This window comes from Vombatus ursinus, unplaced genomic scaffold (assembly GCF_900497805.2).
Source record: "Vombatus ursinus unplaced genomic scaffold, bare-nosed wombat genome assembly UNPS02014833.1, whole genome shotgun sequence".
In the NCBI taxonomy this organism is placed as follows: Eukaryota; Metazoa; Chordata; class Mammalia; order Diprotodontia; family Vombatidae; genus Vombatus; species Vombatus ursinus.
In genome coordinates this window covers 6,930,487-6,941,558 of record NW_020954611.1, presented here as the reverse complement: position 1 = coordinate 6,941,558, position 11,072 = coordinate 6,930,487, and the positions used below count along the sequence as shown (strand labels likewise).

At 37.0% G+C, this 11,072-nt stretch overlaps 1 pseudogene; it reads right to left on the bottom strand.

The window, feature by feature from the left end:
- LOC114026177 overlaps positions 1 to 8,924 on the bottom strand; it is an 11,038-nt pseudogene extending 2,114 nt beyond the window's left edge.
- Between the last annotated feature and the right edge of the window lie 2,148 nt (positions 8,925 to 11,072).

Genomic DNA, 11,072 nt, shown 5'->3' with positions numbered 1-11,072 from the left:
GAAGAAGAGGAAGAGGAAGAAGAGGAAGAGGAAGAAGAGGAAGAGGAGGAGGAGGAGGAAGAAGAAGAAGAAGAAGAAGAAGAATAAGAAGAAGAAGAAGAAGAAGAAGAAGAAGAAGAAGAATTGGCCAAATGGAAAAGGAAGTCCAAAAGCTCACTGAAGAAAATAATTCCTTGAAAATTAGAATGGAGGAAATGGAAGTTAATGACTTTATGAGAAATCAAGAGATTGTAAAACAAAACCAAAAGAATGGAAAAAATAGAAGACAATGTAAAAAATCTCACTGGAAAAAGAACTGACCTGGAAAATAGATCCAGGAGAGAGAATTTAAAAATTATTGGACTACCTGAAAGCCATGATCAAAAAAAGAGCCTAGACATCATTTTTCAGGAAATTATCAAGGAGTTCCACTTCTGGGAGCCAAGATGGTGGAGTAAGAGGTGAGTCACTCTTCCCTCCCTTATTAACCTCTAAAAGCCAAGAAAATATTGCCCCAGGGAAAAATCCTGAAACAGTTGAACTAGAAGAAAGACAGGGTGCAGCAGTCTGGTAGCCCAGGTAGTTTGAGAGATTAATGGGAAAGGCCCCTTTTGCCCTGGGGGAAGGGGAGCAGTACAGAACAGGAGGCTCCCAGCAAGTTAGCAGAAAGCCCCATCTCAGCATACCAGGGAGAGATGCTGAAGCCCAGGTGGTAGAGCAGGGAAACACCAACACTAGGATCCCCGAGTCCCTCAGTATAGGCAGGGGAACCAGTGGAAATCAACTCAGAAATTCACCACATGGCTCGGTGTTCTAAAGCAATCAAGTCTCCCAGAGCCTCAGCAAAACTCTGAGAAGTGCTCCAAGAGGGAAAGCCCCAGGTGGAGAAACATCCTGCAGCAGTGAAACATCCATCTGAAAGGAGCCAAAGAAAGTGAAAGGAGGGAAAGGAAAGGCCCAGGTGAGTAGGCAACCTCCAGGGGCCAGACTACCCAATCCTATCCCTAAAGTTCCAGTGTTGCTGACTCTAGTCCAATACCAAGTAACCTGCCAGAACCCTACAGCATCAAACTGCCAGCATCTGAGGCCCCAGTACACAAAGCCAGTGACCAGGCCCCAGGCTCCCAACAGAAGAAGCTTGGGTCAGTGCCCCTGCTCCCCAGCAGGAGAGCTCAATTTTTTATAAAGGTCAGGAAATAAGCAAACGCCATGAGCAAAAAGAAACGTACCATAGATTCTTATTACAGGGACAGTGAAAATCAAGGCAAAAATTCTGAAAAGGACAACACATTTGGAACCTCAAAAGGGAATACGAAATGGTCTGAAGCCCAAAAAGCCTTCTTGGAAGAGCTCAAGAAGGATTTTAAAAGTCAAATAAGAGAGGTAGAAGAAAAATTGGGAAAAGAAATGAGAGAGAGGTTTGCAAGAGTCAATAGCTTGGAAAAGGAAGGACAAAAATTAACTGTAGAAAACAAGTCCTTAAAAAATACAATTGGCCAAATGAAAAAAAAAAGTACACTGAAGAAAACAACTCCTTATAAAGCATAATTGGCCAAATGGAAAAGGAGACAAAAAAACCCACTGAGAAGAAAAACTCCTTAAAAAATAAAATGAGTCAAATGGAAAAGGAGGTACAAAATTTAATAAAAGAAAATAATTTGTTAAAAATTAGAATTGGGCAAATGAAACCTAATGACTCTATGAGAGAGCAAGAATGAGTCAAACAGAAACAAAAGAATGAAAAAATGGAAGAAAATGTAAAATACCTCACTGGTAAAACAACTGACCTGGAAAAGAGATCCATGAAAGACAATTTAAAAAGTATTGGTCTACCTGAAAATCACAAGGAAAAAAAGAGCCTGGACAGCATCTTTCAGGAAGTTATCAAGGAAAACTGCCCTGAAGTCCTAGAACTAGAGGGTAAAATATTCACACAAAGAATGCACTAATCAAGATCCCAAAATTGAAAACTCCAAGGAATATAGTAACCAAATTCCAAAATTACCAGGTCAAAGAGAAAATACTGCAAGCAGCCAGAAAGAAAAAATTTAAATAGCATGGAACCACAATCAGGATTACACAGGACTTTGCAGCTTCTACATTAAAAGACTGTAGGGTGTGGAATACGATATTCCATAAGGCAAAGGAGGTTGGATTATAATCAAGGATCAACTACCCAGCGAAAATGAACATGATCTTTCAGTGGAGGAGATGGACATTCAATGAAATAGAGGGCTTTTATCTTCCTGATAAAAAGACCAGAGCTCAACAGAAAATTTGATCTTCAAATACAAGACTTAAGAGAGACATATAAAAAGGTAAATGGGATAGAAAACAACAACAGCATGTTATTAATAAAGGCAAACTGTTTCCATCCCTACAAGGGAAGATGACACTTGTAACCCTTGAGAACTGTATTGTTATTATACCATTTTAATATACATAGAGGGGATGGGTATAAGCTGACTTTGATGTAATGATAAAAAAATCTAATCAAGTGGGTTAAATGGATCTAAGTAAGTGGATTAATCTGATCTAACTAAGAAAATGTACTGAGAGAAAAAGAAAGGAGGAGGCAGATAAGGGTAAACTACTTTACAGGAAAAGGCACAAAAACCTATTACAAGTAGTGGGAAAGAAGGGAGGGAGATAAGCATTGTTTGAATCTTACTCTCATAAGATTTAGCTCAAGAAGGGAATAACATAATCAGTTAGGTATAGAAATCTAACTTGTCCTATAGGGAATAGAAGGGAAAAGGGGAAAGAAAGGGGAGGGAGTATAGAAGGGAGGGAAGAAGTAGTAAGTGCAAAGGGGAAGAAAAGGGAAGGTGCTAATAGAAGGGAGGCGGGACTGAAGGAGGTGGTGGTCAAAAGCAAAACACTAGTGAGGAAGAAAAGAGAGAAAGGAGAAAGAAAAGTATAAATGGGGGAAATAGAATGGAGAGAAAGACAGAGATAGTAATCATAACAGTGAATGGGAATGGGATGAACTCTCCCTAAAATGGAAGCGGATAGCAGAATGGTTTAAAAACCATAATCCTACAATATGTTGTTTACAGGAAACACATCTGAAACAGTGGGACACACACAGGGTAAAGGTAAAAGGCTGGAGTAGAATATATTATGCTTCAGCTGAAATTAAAAAAAAAAGCAGGGGTAGCAATTCTGATCTCAGACCAAGCAAAAGCAAAAATAGATCTTAACAAAAGAGATAAGGAAGGAAACTACATCCTGCTAAAAGGCCCCATAGACAATGAAGTAATATCATTACTAAACATATATGCACCAAATGGTACAGCATCCAAATTCTTAGAGGAGAAGTTCAGGGAATTACAGGAAGAAACAGAAATTAAAACTATACTAGTGGGGGACATCAACCTCCCCCTCTCTGAACTAAATAAATCTAACCACAAAATAAACAAGAAAAAAATTAAGGAAGTGAATAGAATATTAGAAAAGTTAGGTATGGTAGACCTCTGGAGAAAATTGAATGGGGACAGAAAGGAATATACTTTTTTTCTTGGTGGTACATGGCACATACACAAAAACTGACCATGTACCAGAGCATAAAAACCTCACAGTCCAATGCAGAAAGGCAGAAATATTAAATGCATCTTTTTCAGATCATGATGCAATTAAAATTATATGTAACAATGGGCCATAGAAAGATTGACTAAAAATAATCGGAAACTAAATAATCTAATCCTAAAAAATGAATGGGTCCAACAACAAATCATAGAAACAATCATTAACTTCATTCAAGGGAATGACAAGCATAAAACAACATACCAAAACTTATGGGATGCAGTGAAAGCAGCTCTTAGGGAAAGTTTTATAACTCTAAATACTTACATGAATAAAATAGAAAAGAGGAGATCGATGAATGGGGCATACAACTAAAAAAACTAGAAAAAGAACAAATTAAAAATCCTCAATTAAACACTAAATTAGAAATACTGAAAATTAAAGGAGAAATTAATAAAATTGAAATTAAGAAAACTATTGAACTAATAAATAAAACTAAGAGCTGGTTCTATGAAAAAAATAATAAAATAGATAAACTTTTGATTAATTTGATTTAAAAAAAGAAAGAAGAAAACCAAATTACCAGTACCAAAAATGAAAAGGGTGAATCCACCACCAAGGAAGAGGACATTAAAACAATAATTAGGAACTATTTTGCCCAATTGTATGCCAATAAATTTGACAATCTTAGTGAAACGCATGAATATTTAAAAAACATAAATTGCCTAGATTAATAGAAGAGGAAATAAAATATTTAAATAACCCCATCTCAGAAAAAGAAATTGAACAAGCCATTGATGAACTTCCTAGGAAAAAATCTCCAGGGCCAGATAGATTTACAAGTGAATTCTATCAAACATTTAAAGAACAATTAATTCCAATACTATATAGACTATTTGGGAAAATAGGTGAAGAAGTAGTTTCATCAAAATCTTTTTATGATACAAATGTGGTGCTGATACCTAAACCAGGAAGAGTCAAAACAGAGAAAGAAAATTATAGACCAATTTCCCTAATGAAAATAGATGCAAAAATTTTAAATAAAATATTAGCAAATAGATTACAACAACTTATCACAAGAATGATACATTATGGCCAGGTAGGATTTATACCAGGAATGCAGGGCTGGTTCAATATTAGGAAAACTATCAGCATAACTGATCATATCAATATCAAAACTAACAGAAACCACATGATCATCTCAATAGATGCAGAAAAAGCTGTTGACAAAATACAACACCCATTCCTATTAAAACACTAGAGAGCATAGGAATAAATGGAGTCTTCCTTAAAATAATAAATAGCATCTACCTAAAACCTTCAGAAAGCATCATATATCATATGGACAAGCTAGAAGCATTTCCAATGAGATCATGGGTGAAAGAAGGATGTTCATTATCACCACTGTTGTTCAATATTGTACTGGAAACGTTAGCTTTAGCAATAAGAGAAGAAGAAAAAATTGAAGGCATTAGAATAGGCAAAGAAGAAACAAAGCTATCACTCTTTGCAGATGATATGATGATATACTTAGAGAATCCTAGATAATCAAGTAAAAAACTACTTGAAATAATAAACAACTTTAGCAAAATTGCAGGCTATAAAATAAACCCACATAAATCATCAGCATTTCTATATATTACCAACAAAACCCAACAGCAAGAGATAAGGAAGAGAAATTCCACTTAAAGTTACTATAAACATTATAAAATATTTATAAGTCTACCTACTGAAACAAACCCAGGAACTATATGAACACAATTATAAAACACTTTTCACACAAATAAAGCCAGATCTAAATAATTAGAAAAACATCAGCTGCTCGTAGGTAGGCTGAGCTAATATAACAAAAATGACAATTCCACCTACCTTATTCAGTACCACACCAATCAAACTGCCAAAAAAATTATTTTATAGAGCTAGAAAAAATAATAAGATTTATTTGAAATAACAAAAGGTCCAGAATATCAAAGGAACTGAAGAAAAGAAATGCAGGGGAAGGTGGCCTAGCTATACCAGATCTTAAATTGTATTATAAAGCAGCAATCATCAAAACTACTTGGTACTGGCTAAGAAATAGAATGATAGATCAGTGGAATAGGTTAGGTATGTAAGACATGGTAGTCAATGACTACAGTAATCTACTATTTGCTAAACCCCAAGACCCCAGCTTCCGGGATAAGCACTCTGACAAAAACTGCTGGGAAAACAAAGCTAGTACAACCAAGATTAGGAGGGAAGTAGAAAGCTGGGAAAGAATTATTATAATCAGTGTCTCTGATAAGGGCCTCATTTCTAAAATATATAGAGAATTAACTCAAATTTATAAGAATACAAGTCATTCCCCAATTGATAAATGGTCAAAGGATATGAACAGGCAGTTCTCAGATGAAGAAATTAAAGCCATCTATAGTCATATGAAAAAAATGCTCTAAATCACTATTGATTAGAGAAATGCAAATCAAAACAACTCTGAGGTACCACATCACACCTATCAGATTGGCAAAGATGACAAAACAAGAAAATGATAAATATTGGAGAAGATGTGGGAAAATTGGAACACTAATGAATTGTTGGTGGAGTTGTGAAATGACCCAATCATTTTGGACAGCAATTTGGAACTATGCCCAAAGGGCCATAAAAATGTGCATACCCTTTGACCAAGCAATAGTACTTCTAGGACTGTATCCCAAAGAGATCATAGAAATGGGAAAAAGACCCACATGTACAAGAATATTTATTGCAGCTCTTTTTGTGGTGGCAAAGAATTGGAAATTCAGAGGATGCCCATCAATTGGGGAATGACTGAACAAGCTGTGGTATATGAATGTAATGGAATACTATTGTGCTATAAGAAATGATGAACAAGCTGACTTCAGAAAAACCTGGAAAGAGTTGTATGGTCTGATGCTGAGTGAAGTGAGAAGAACCAAGAGAACATTGTACACAATAACAACCACTTTGTGCAATGACTAACATTGATAGTCTTAGCCATTCTCAGCAATGCATGGATCTAAGACATCTCCAAAGGTCTCATGATAGAAAATGCTATCCACATCCAAAGAAAGAACTGTGGAGTTTGAATGCAAATCAAAGCATACTATTTGCTTTTTTTTTTCTGTTTTGTTTTGTTTCCTCTTTCTGGTGGTTCCTCCTACTAATTCTAATTCTTCCTTACAACATCACTAATGTGAAAATATGTTTAATAGGAATGTTAAAAAAAAAAAAAAGAAATTGTCAAGGAAAACTTCCCTGATATTCTAGGACCAGAGGGTAAAATAGAAGTTGAAAGAATCCACCAATCTTCTCCTGAAAGAGATCCCCAAAGGAAAACTGTTAGGAATATTATAGCCAAATTCCAGAGTTCTCAGGCCACAGAGAAAATATTGCAAGCAGCCAGAAAGAAACAATTCAAATATTGCAGAAACACAATCAGGAAAACATAGGATTTAGCAGCTTCTACATTAAGGAATTGGAGGGCTTGCAATATGATATTCCAGAGGTCAGAGGAACTAGGGTTACAACTAAGAATCACCTACCCAGCAAAACTGAGTATAATTCTTCAGGGGAAAAAATGGATATTCAGTGAAATAGAGGACTTTCAAGCATTCTTGATGAAAAGACCAGAGCTAAATAGAAAATTTGATTTTCAAATACAAGACTCAAGAGAAGCATGAAAAGGTAAACAGGAAAGAGAAATCATTAGAGATTTATTAAAGTTGAACTGTTTACATTCCTATGTGGAAAGATGATATTTGTAACTTGTAAAACCTTTCTCAGTATTAGGGTAGTAGGAGGGAATATATATATAGACAGAGGGCACATGGTGAGTTGAATATGAAGGAATGTTATCTAAGAAATAAAATTAAAGGGTGAGAGAGGATTACACAGGGAGAAGGAGAAAGGGAGAGGTAGAGTTGGGTAAATTATCACACATAAAAGAGGGAAGAAAAAGCTTTTACCATACAGGGGAAGAGGGGGGAGGTAAGAGGGAATGAATGAATCTTACTCTCATCGGATTTGGCTTAAGGAAGGAATAAAATAGACACTCAATTGGGAAAAAAAATAAAAAAAAAAGAAATGGCGTAACTCCACTAGCAGTTTAAATTCCAAGGGAAAGAGGAGTGATGTCCAACAGCAGAAAAGTCCTGCACGTTCTCAGATTTGTCTCCAGACAAGATGGTAGCCTGGATAGCTGTACCATAGGCATCAGCTTCATCAGGATTGATACTCTTGTGAACGTTGTCACCATTGAAGAAGTCCTGCAAAAGCTTTTGAATTTTGGGGATCCAAGTGGAACCACCTATCAATCACAAATTTCTTTATGACACCCTTCAAACTACTCCCCAGCCCCCTACCCACTGTGTAATTCCCTGTATCTAATGTATTTCACCGTGAGTTTTGTCAGTATCCTTTGGGTGATCTTTGACTCAATTTTGAGAGACTATAGGTTTCCATGATTCATAAAAAAGTCATAAAAATCACTCAACAAATATTCGTGCTTAAAAGAGTTTTTTTTTGCCCAGGGAGAAGCATGAGGTCATTAAACAATGTTTGCCATTTCCCAAACACAATGTCTCTATTCAATGAAAGGTACAGTTCACTAGTCATTTGTAATGATGTCATTAATCTGTGATTTATCTAGCTTGCCATCTCTTAGGCTGGCCTTTTCCACAGGGTCCAGTCTGCCACAGAAGAGATTAGCATTCATCTTTTCAAAACAGGCATGGGTGATAGAAGTTTATAAGTTAATACCTTCATAAAGAGACTCTATCTCAATACTGGCCTGGGTACTAGAAGAGAGGGTGTGTTTTGCACGTTCACAATTGGTGCACAGATGATAAATATCCCACTTGTTTTCATTGATGTCTTTCCTGTGTTTTCACTTGAACTCAGCAATGATATGGTTGTTGATGTGGTTGTCAAAGTCTTCCTCACCCAAGTGGGTGTTCCCAGCTGTGGACTTGATTTCAAAGATGCCACCTTCAACGGTAAGGATGGAGACACAGCATTTCCAAGGTCAAAGGTCAACACATTTTTGTCCAAGCCATAAGCAATAACAGCAGTAGTTGGCTCATTGATGTTTTGGAGCATTGAGACTAGTAATGGTTCCAGCATCTTTGGTGGCCTGGTATTGGGAATCATTGATGTAGGCTGGTACATGACAACAGCATTTGTGATAGTCTTCCCAAGCTAAGTTTTAGCAATTCCCTGCATCTTGTTCAAGACTATAGAAGACGCTTCTGGATAGAAACTCTTGGTCTCCCCTTTTAACTCCACTTGGACTTTAGGCCTGACTGCATCATTCACCACTGTGAAAAGCCAATGCTTCATGTCTGATTATACTACTGCATCATTAAATCTGTAGCCAATTAGATGTTTTCTTCAAAGATTGTGTTAGTAGAGATAATTGCAACTTGATTCTTTACAAATATATGCAGACAAAACTCTCAGGGTATCTATAACAATCCAACCTTATGGGGTTGTTCTATCAGCCTTAGTGGTCTTAAGTCAGTATGGCATTGTGTGTCATAATGAACACTTGATTGGAACTTGGAAGACCTGGGTTATTTTCCTGGCTCTTTCTCCATTTGTAAGACCTTGGGGAAACCATGGTAATTTCTCTGAGCCTCAGTTTCATTGGTTATAAAATGAGGGACTTGGGCAAAACTCATTGCATTTCTAAGGATTCGATAATTCTATCTTCATCAGTGTCATGATTGTCCAATCTTCTGGTTTTGCAAATAAAAAGAGTTGAGACCCTGGGAAGGAAAACAATTTGCCCAAGGTCACTTGAGAATTTTTTTTATTCCTTAGCTTTTGTGACTGAAACATGAGATATTTTAGTCTACCTACCCTTATTAACAGAATTGAATATAATGGTTCAGAAGATGATTAGGTGAGAGAGATTTTTCAAAAACCCGTATCTCAAACTTAGATCACTGCCTGGTACAGTGATTCACTGAAAGGTACCCTAATGACCTTTCATTCAGGAGGCAATACCTTTAGCTTACATTCAAATCTCTCCTCTTTCTCCTCACTTGTGCTTCATGAGAAAACTGAGATGCGCTTATGGCGTGGCTTAACTTCAAGAACGAAGGACAAACAACAACCACAACAACTTGATAGAGTTCGTCTCTGTAGGGGAGAGAAAAAGGTTACTGGCAGCTGCTGAGTTAGCTTGGGGAGAAAGGAAGTAGCATAGAGCTCAGTAACTGTGCTGGTCTTTGTTTTCTCTTGTTACTAAAGAGAGACGTTCCCACTGAGGACCTGGAGCAGAGGTAAAGGGATTCATAGCTCTTTTTTTTTTCTCAACCACTGATTTCCTCCTGGTAGGCAGAAGCCTGAGCAGAGAGCTCAGCCTCTGCTGAGCTATGAAGTAGCATAGAGCTCAGCTAACTCTGCCTGTGCCATCTGTAGGCAAAGTCACTGACCAGACCATTGATTATGACCTCAGAGGCAGACAATACATTTTCATCTGTGTGATATGGAATACACAAAGAAGTGGTGGTAGAAACAGTTATGAGAAGTTTTGATAGTTATCAGCTAACTTTCAACTTGATGACTTTGAAGTTTAAAGTGATGAATCTTCTGGGCAAAAACAGAGATCCAAAATTGGTTTACATATAGTAATGCTGAAATAGTGAAAGTGTTCTGTAGTCTATAAAGTACATTGTGGATGCAAGCTCTTATTAGTATTAGAAGTCGTAAAAGTCTTTATAAAAAATAGATGGAATCTCTGGCTCACATTCCCAAACTCCAGGTCTACAGGAATGAGACACGCTTAGGAACTGAGTTAAAAATATATAAATAATTATTTGGTTCATTAACCCTTTTCCTGGAGTTTACTATGGGAAAGTCTCCAAATATAATTCATACCTAGAACTCTACATATAGAGGCAAGAAGGCCCTGTAGAGTCCATCAAATACTCGAGGTAACAATTCAAATACTGGGGATAAGACAGACTTTTTCCTCCCACCTCAAATATGATACATAAAATGTAAAAGACTCATGCGAATCCATATACAAATATAGATGACATATAGGGGGACTCATAATAGCCCATAAATAATCAAGTTATCTATTTCTGCTGAGTCTTCTTTGTCCCCAAGGTCTTGAAGTCCTCCACACTAATAGCACTGCTCTGAAATACCTATAACCTTCTGAAGGAGTTGAATTTGTGACTACTAACCCAGAAAGCCACCCCCCTCCCAAGACTTCCACACGCAGGCTTATGGTTATTCAGAGTGTTTGAGCTCTCCCAGAAGGGAAACACACTCAGGGTAGCTTTCCTATCAAACCCTACATGTGAACAACCTACCATCATTAACAGAGTCAGGTATAATTCCCACTCTTTTGTCTTGTCTCTTGGACTAAGAAAACTCACATTTTATTTCTCTGAGGAAAGGGGGAAAGAAAGGCACAGAGCAGTTAGAGATCTAGAGCACAAAAACTTTTTTTCTTGGTCTGAAGCAAAACCATGTTCTTCTGTTGCTGTTGGAGGCAAGGGAACCTCACTACCCGCTGATCTCTTAGGATCATTCTGGGAGAAAGTGAAAAAGGGAAA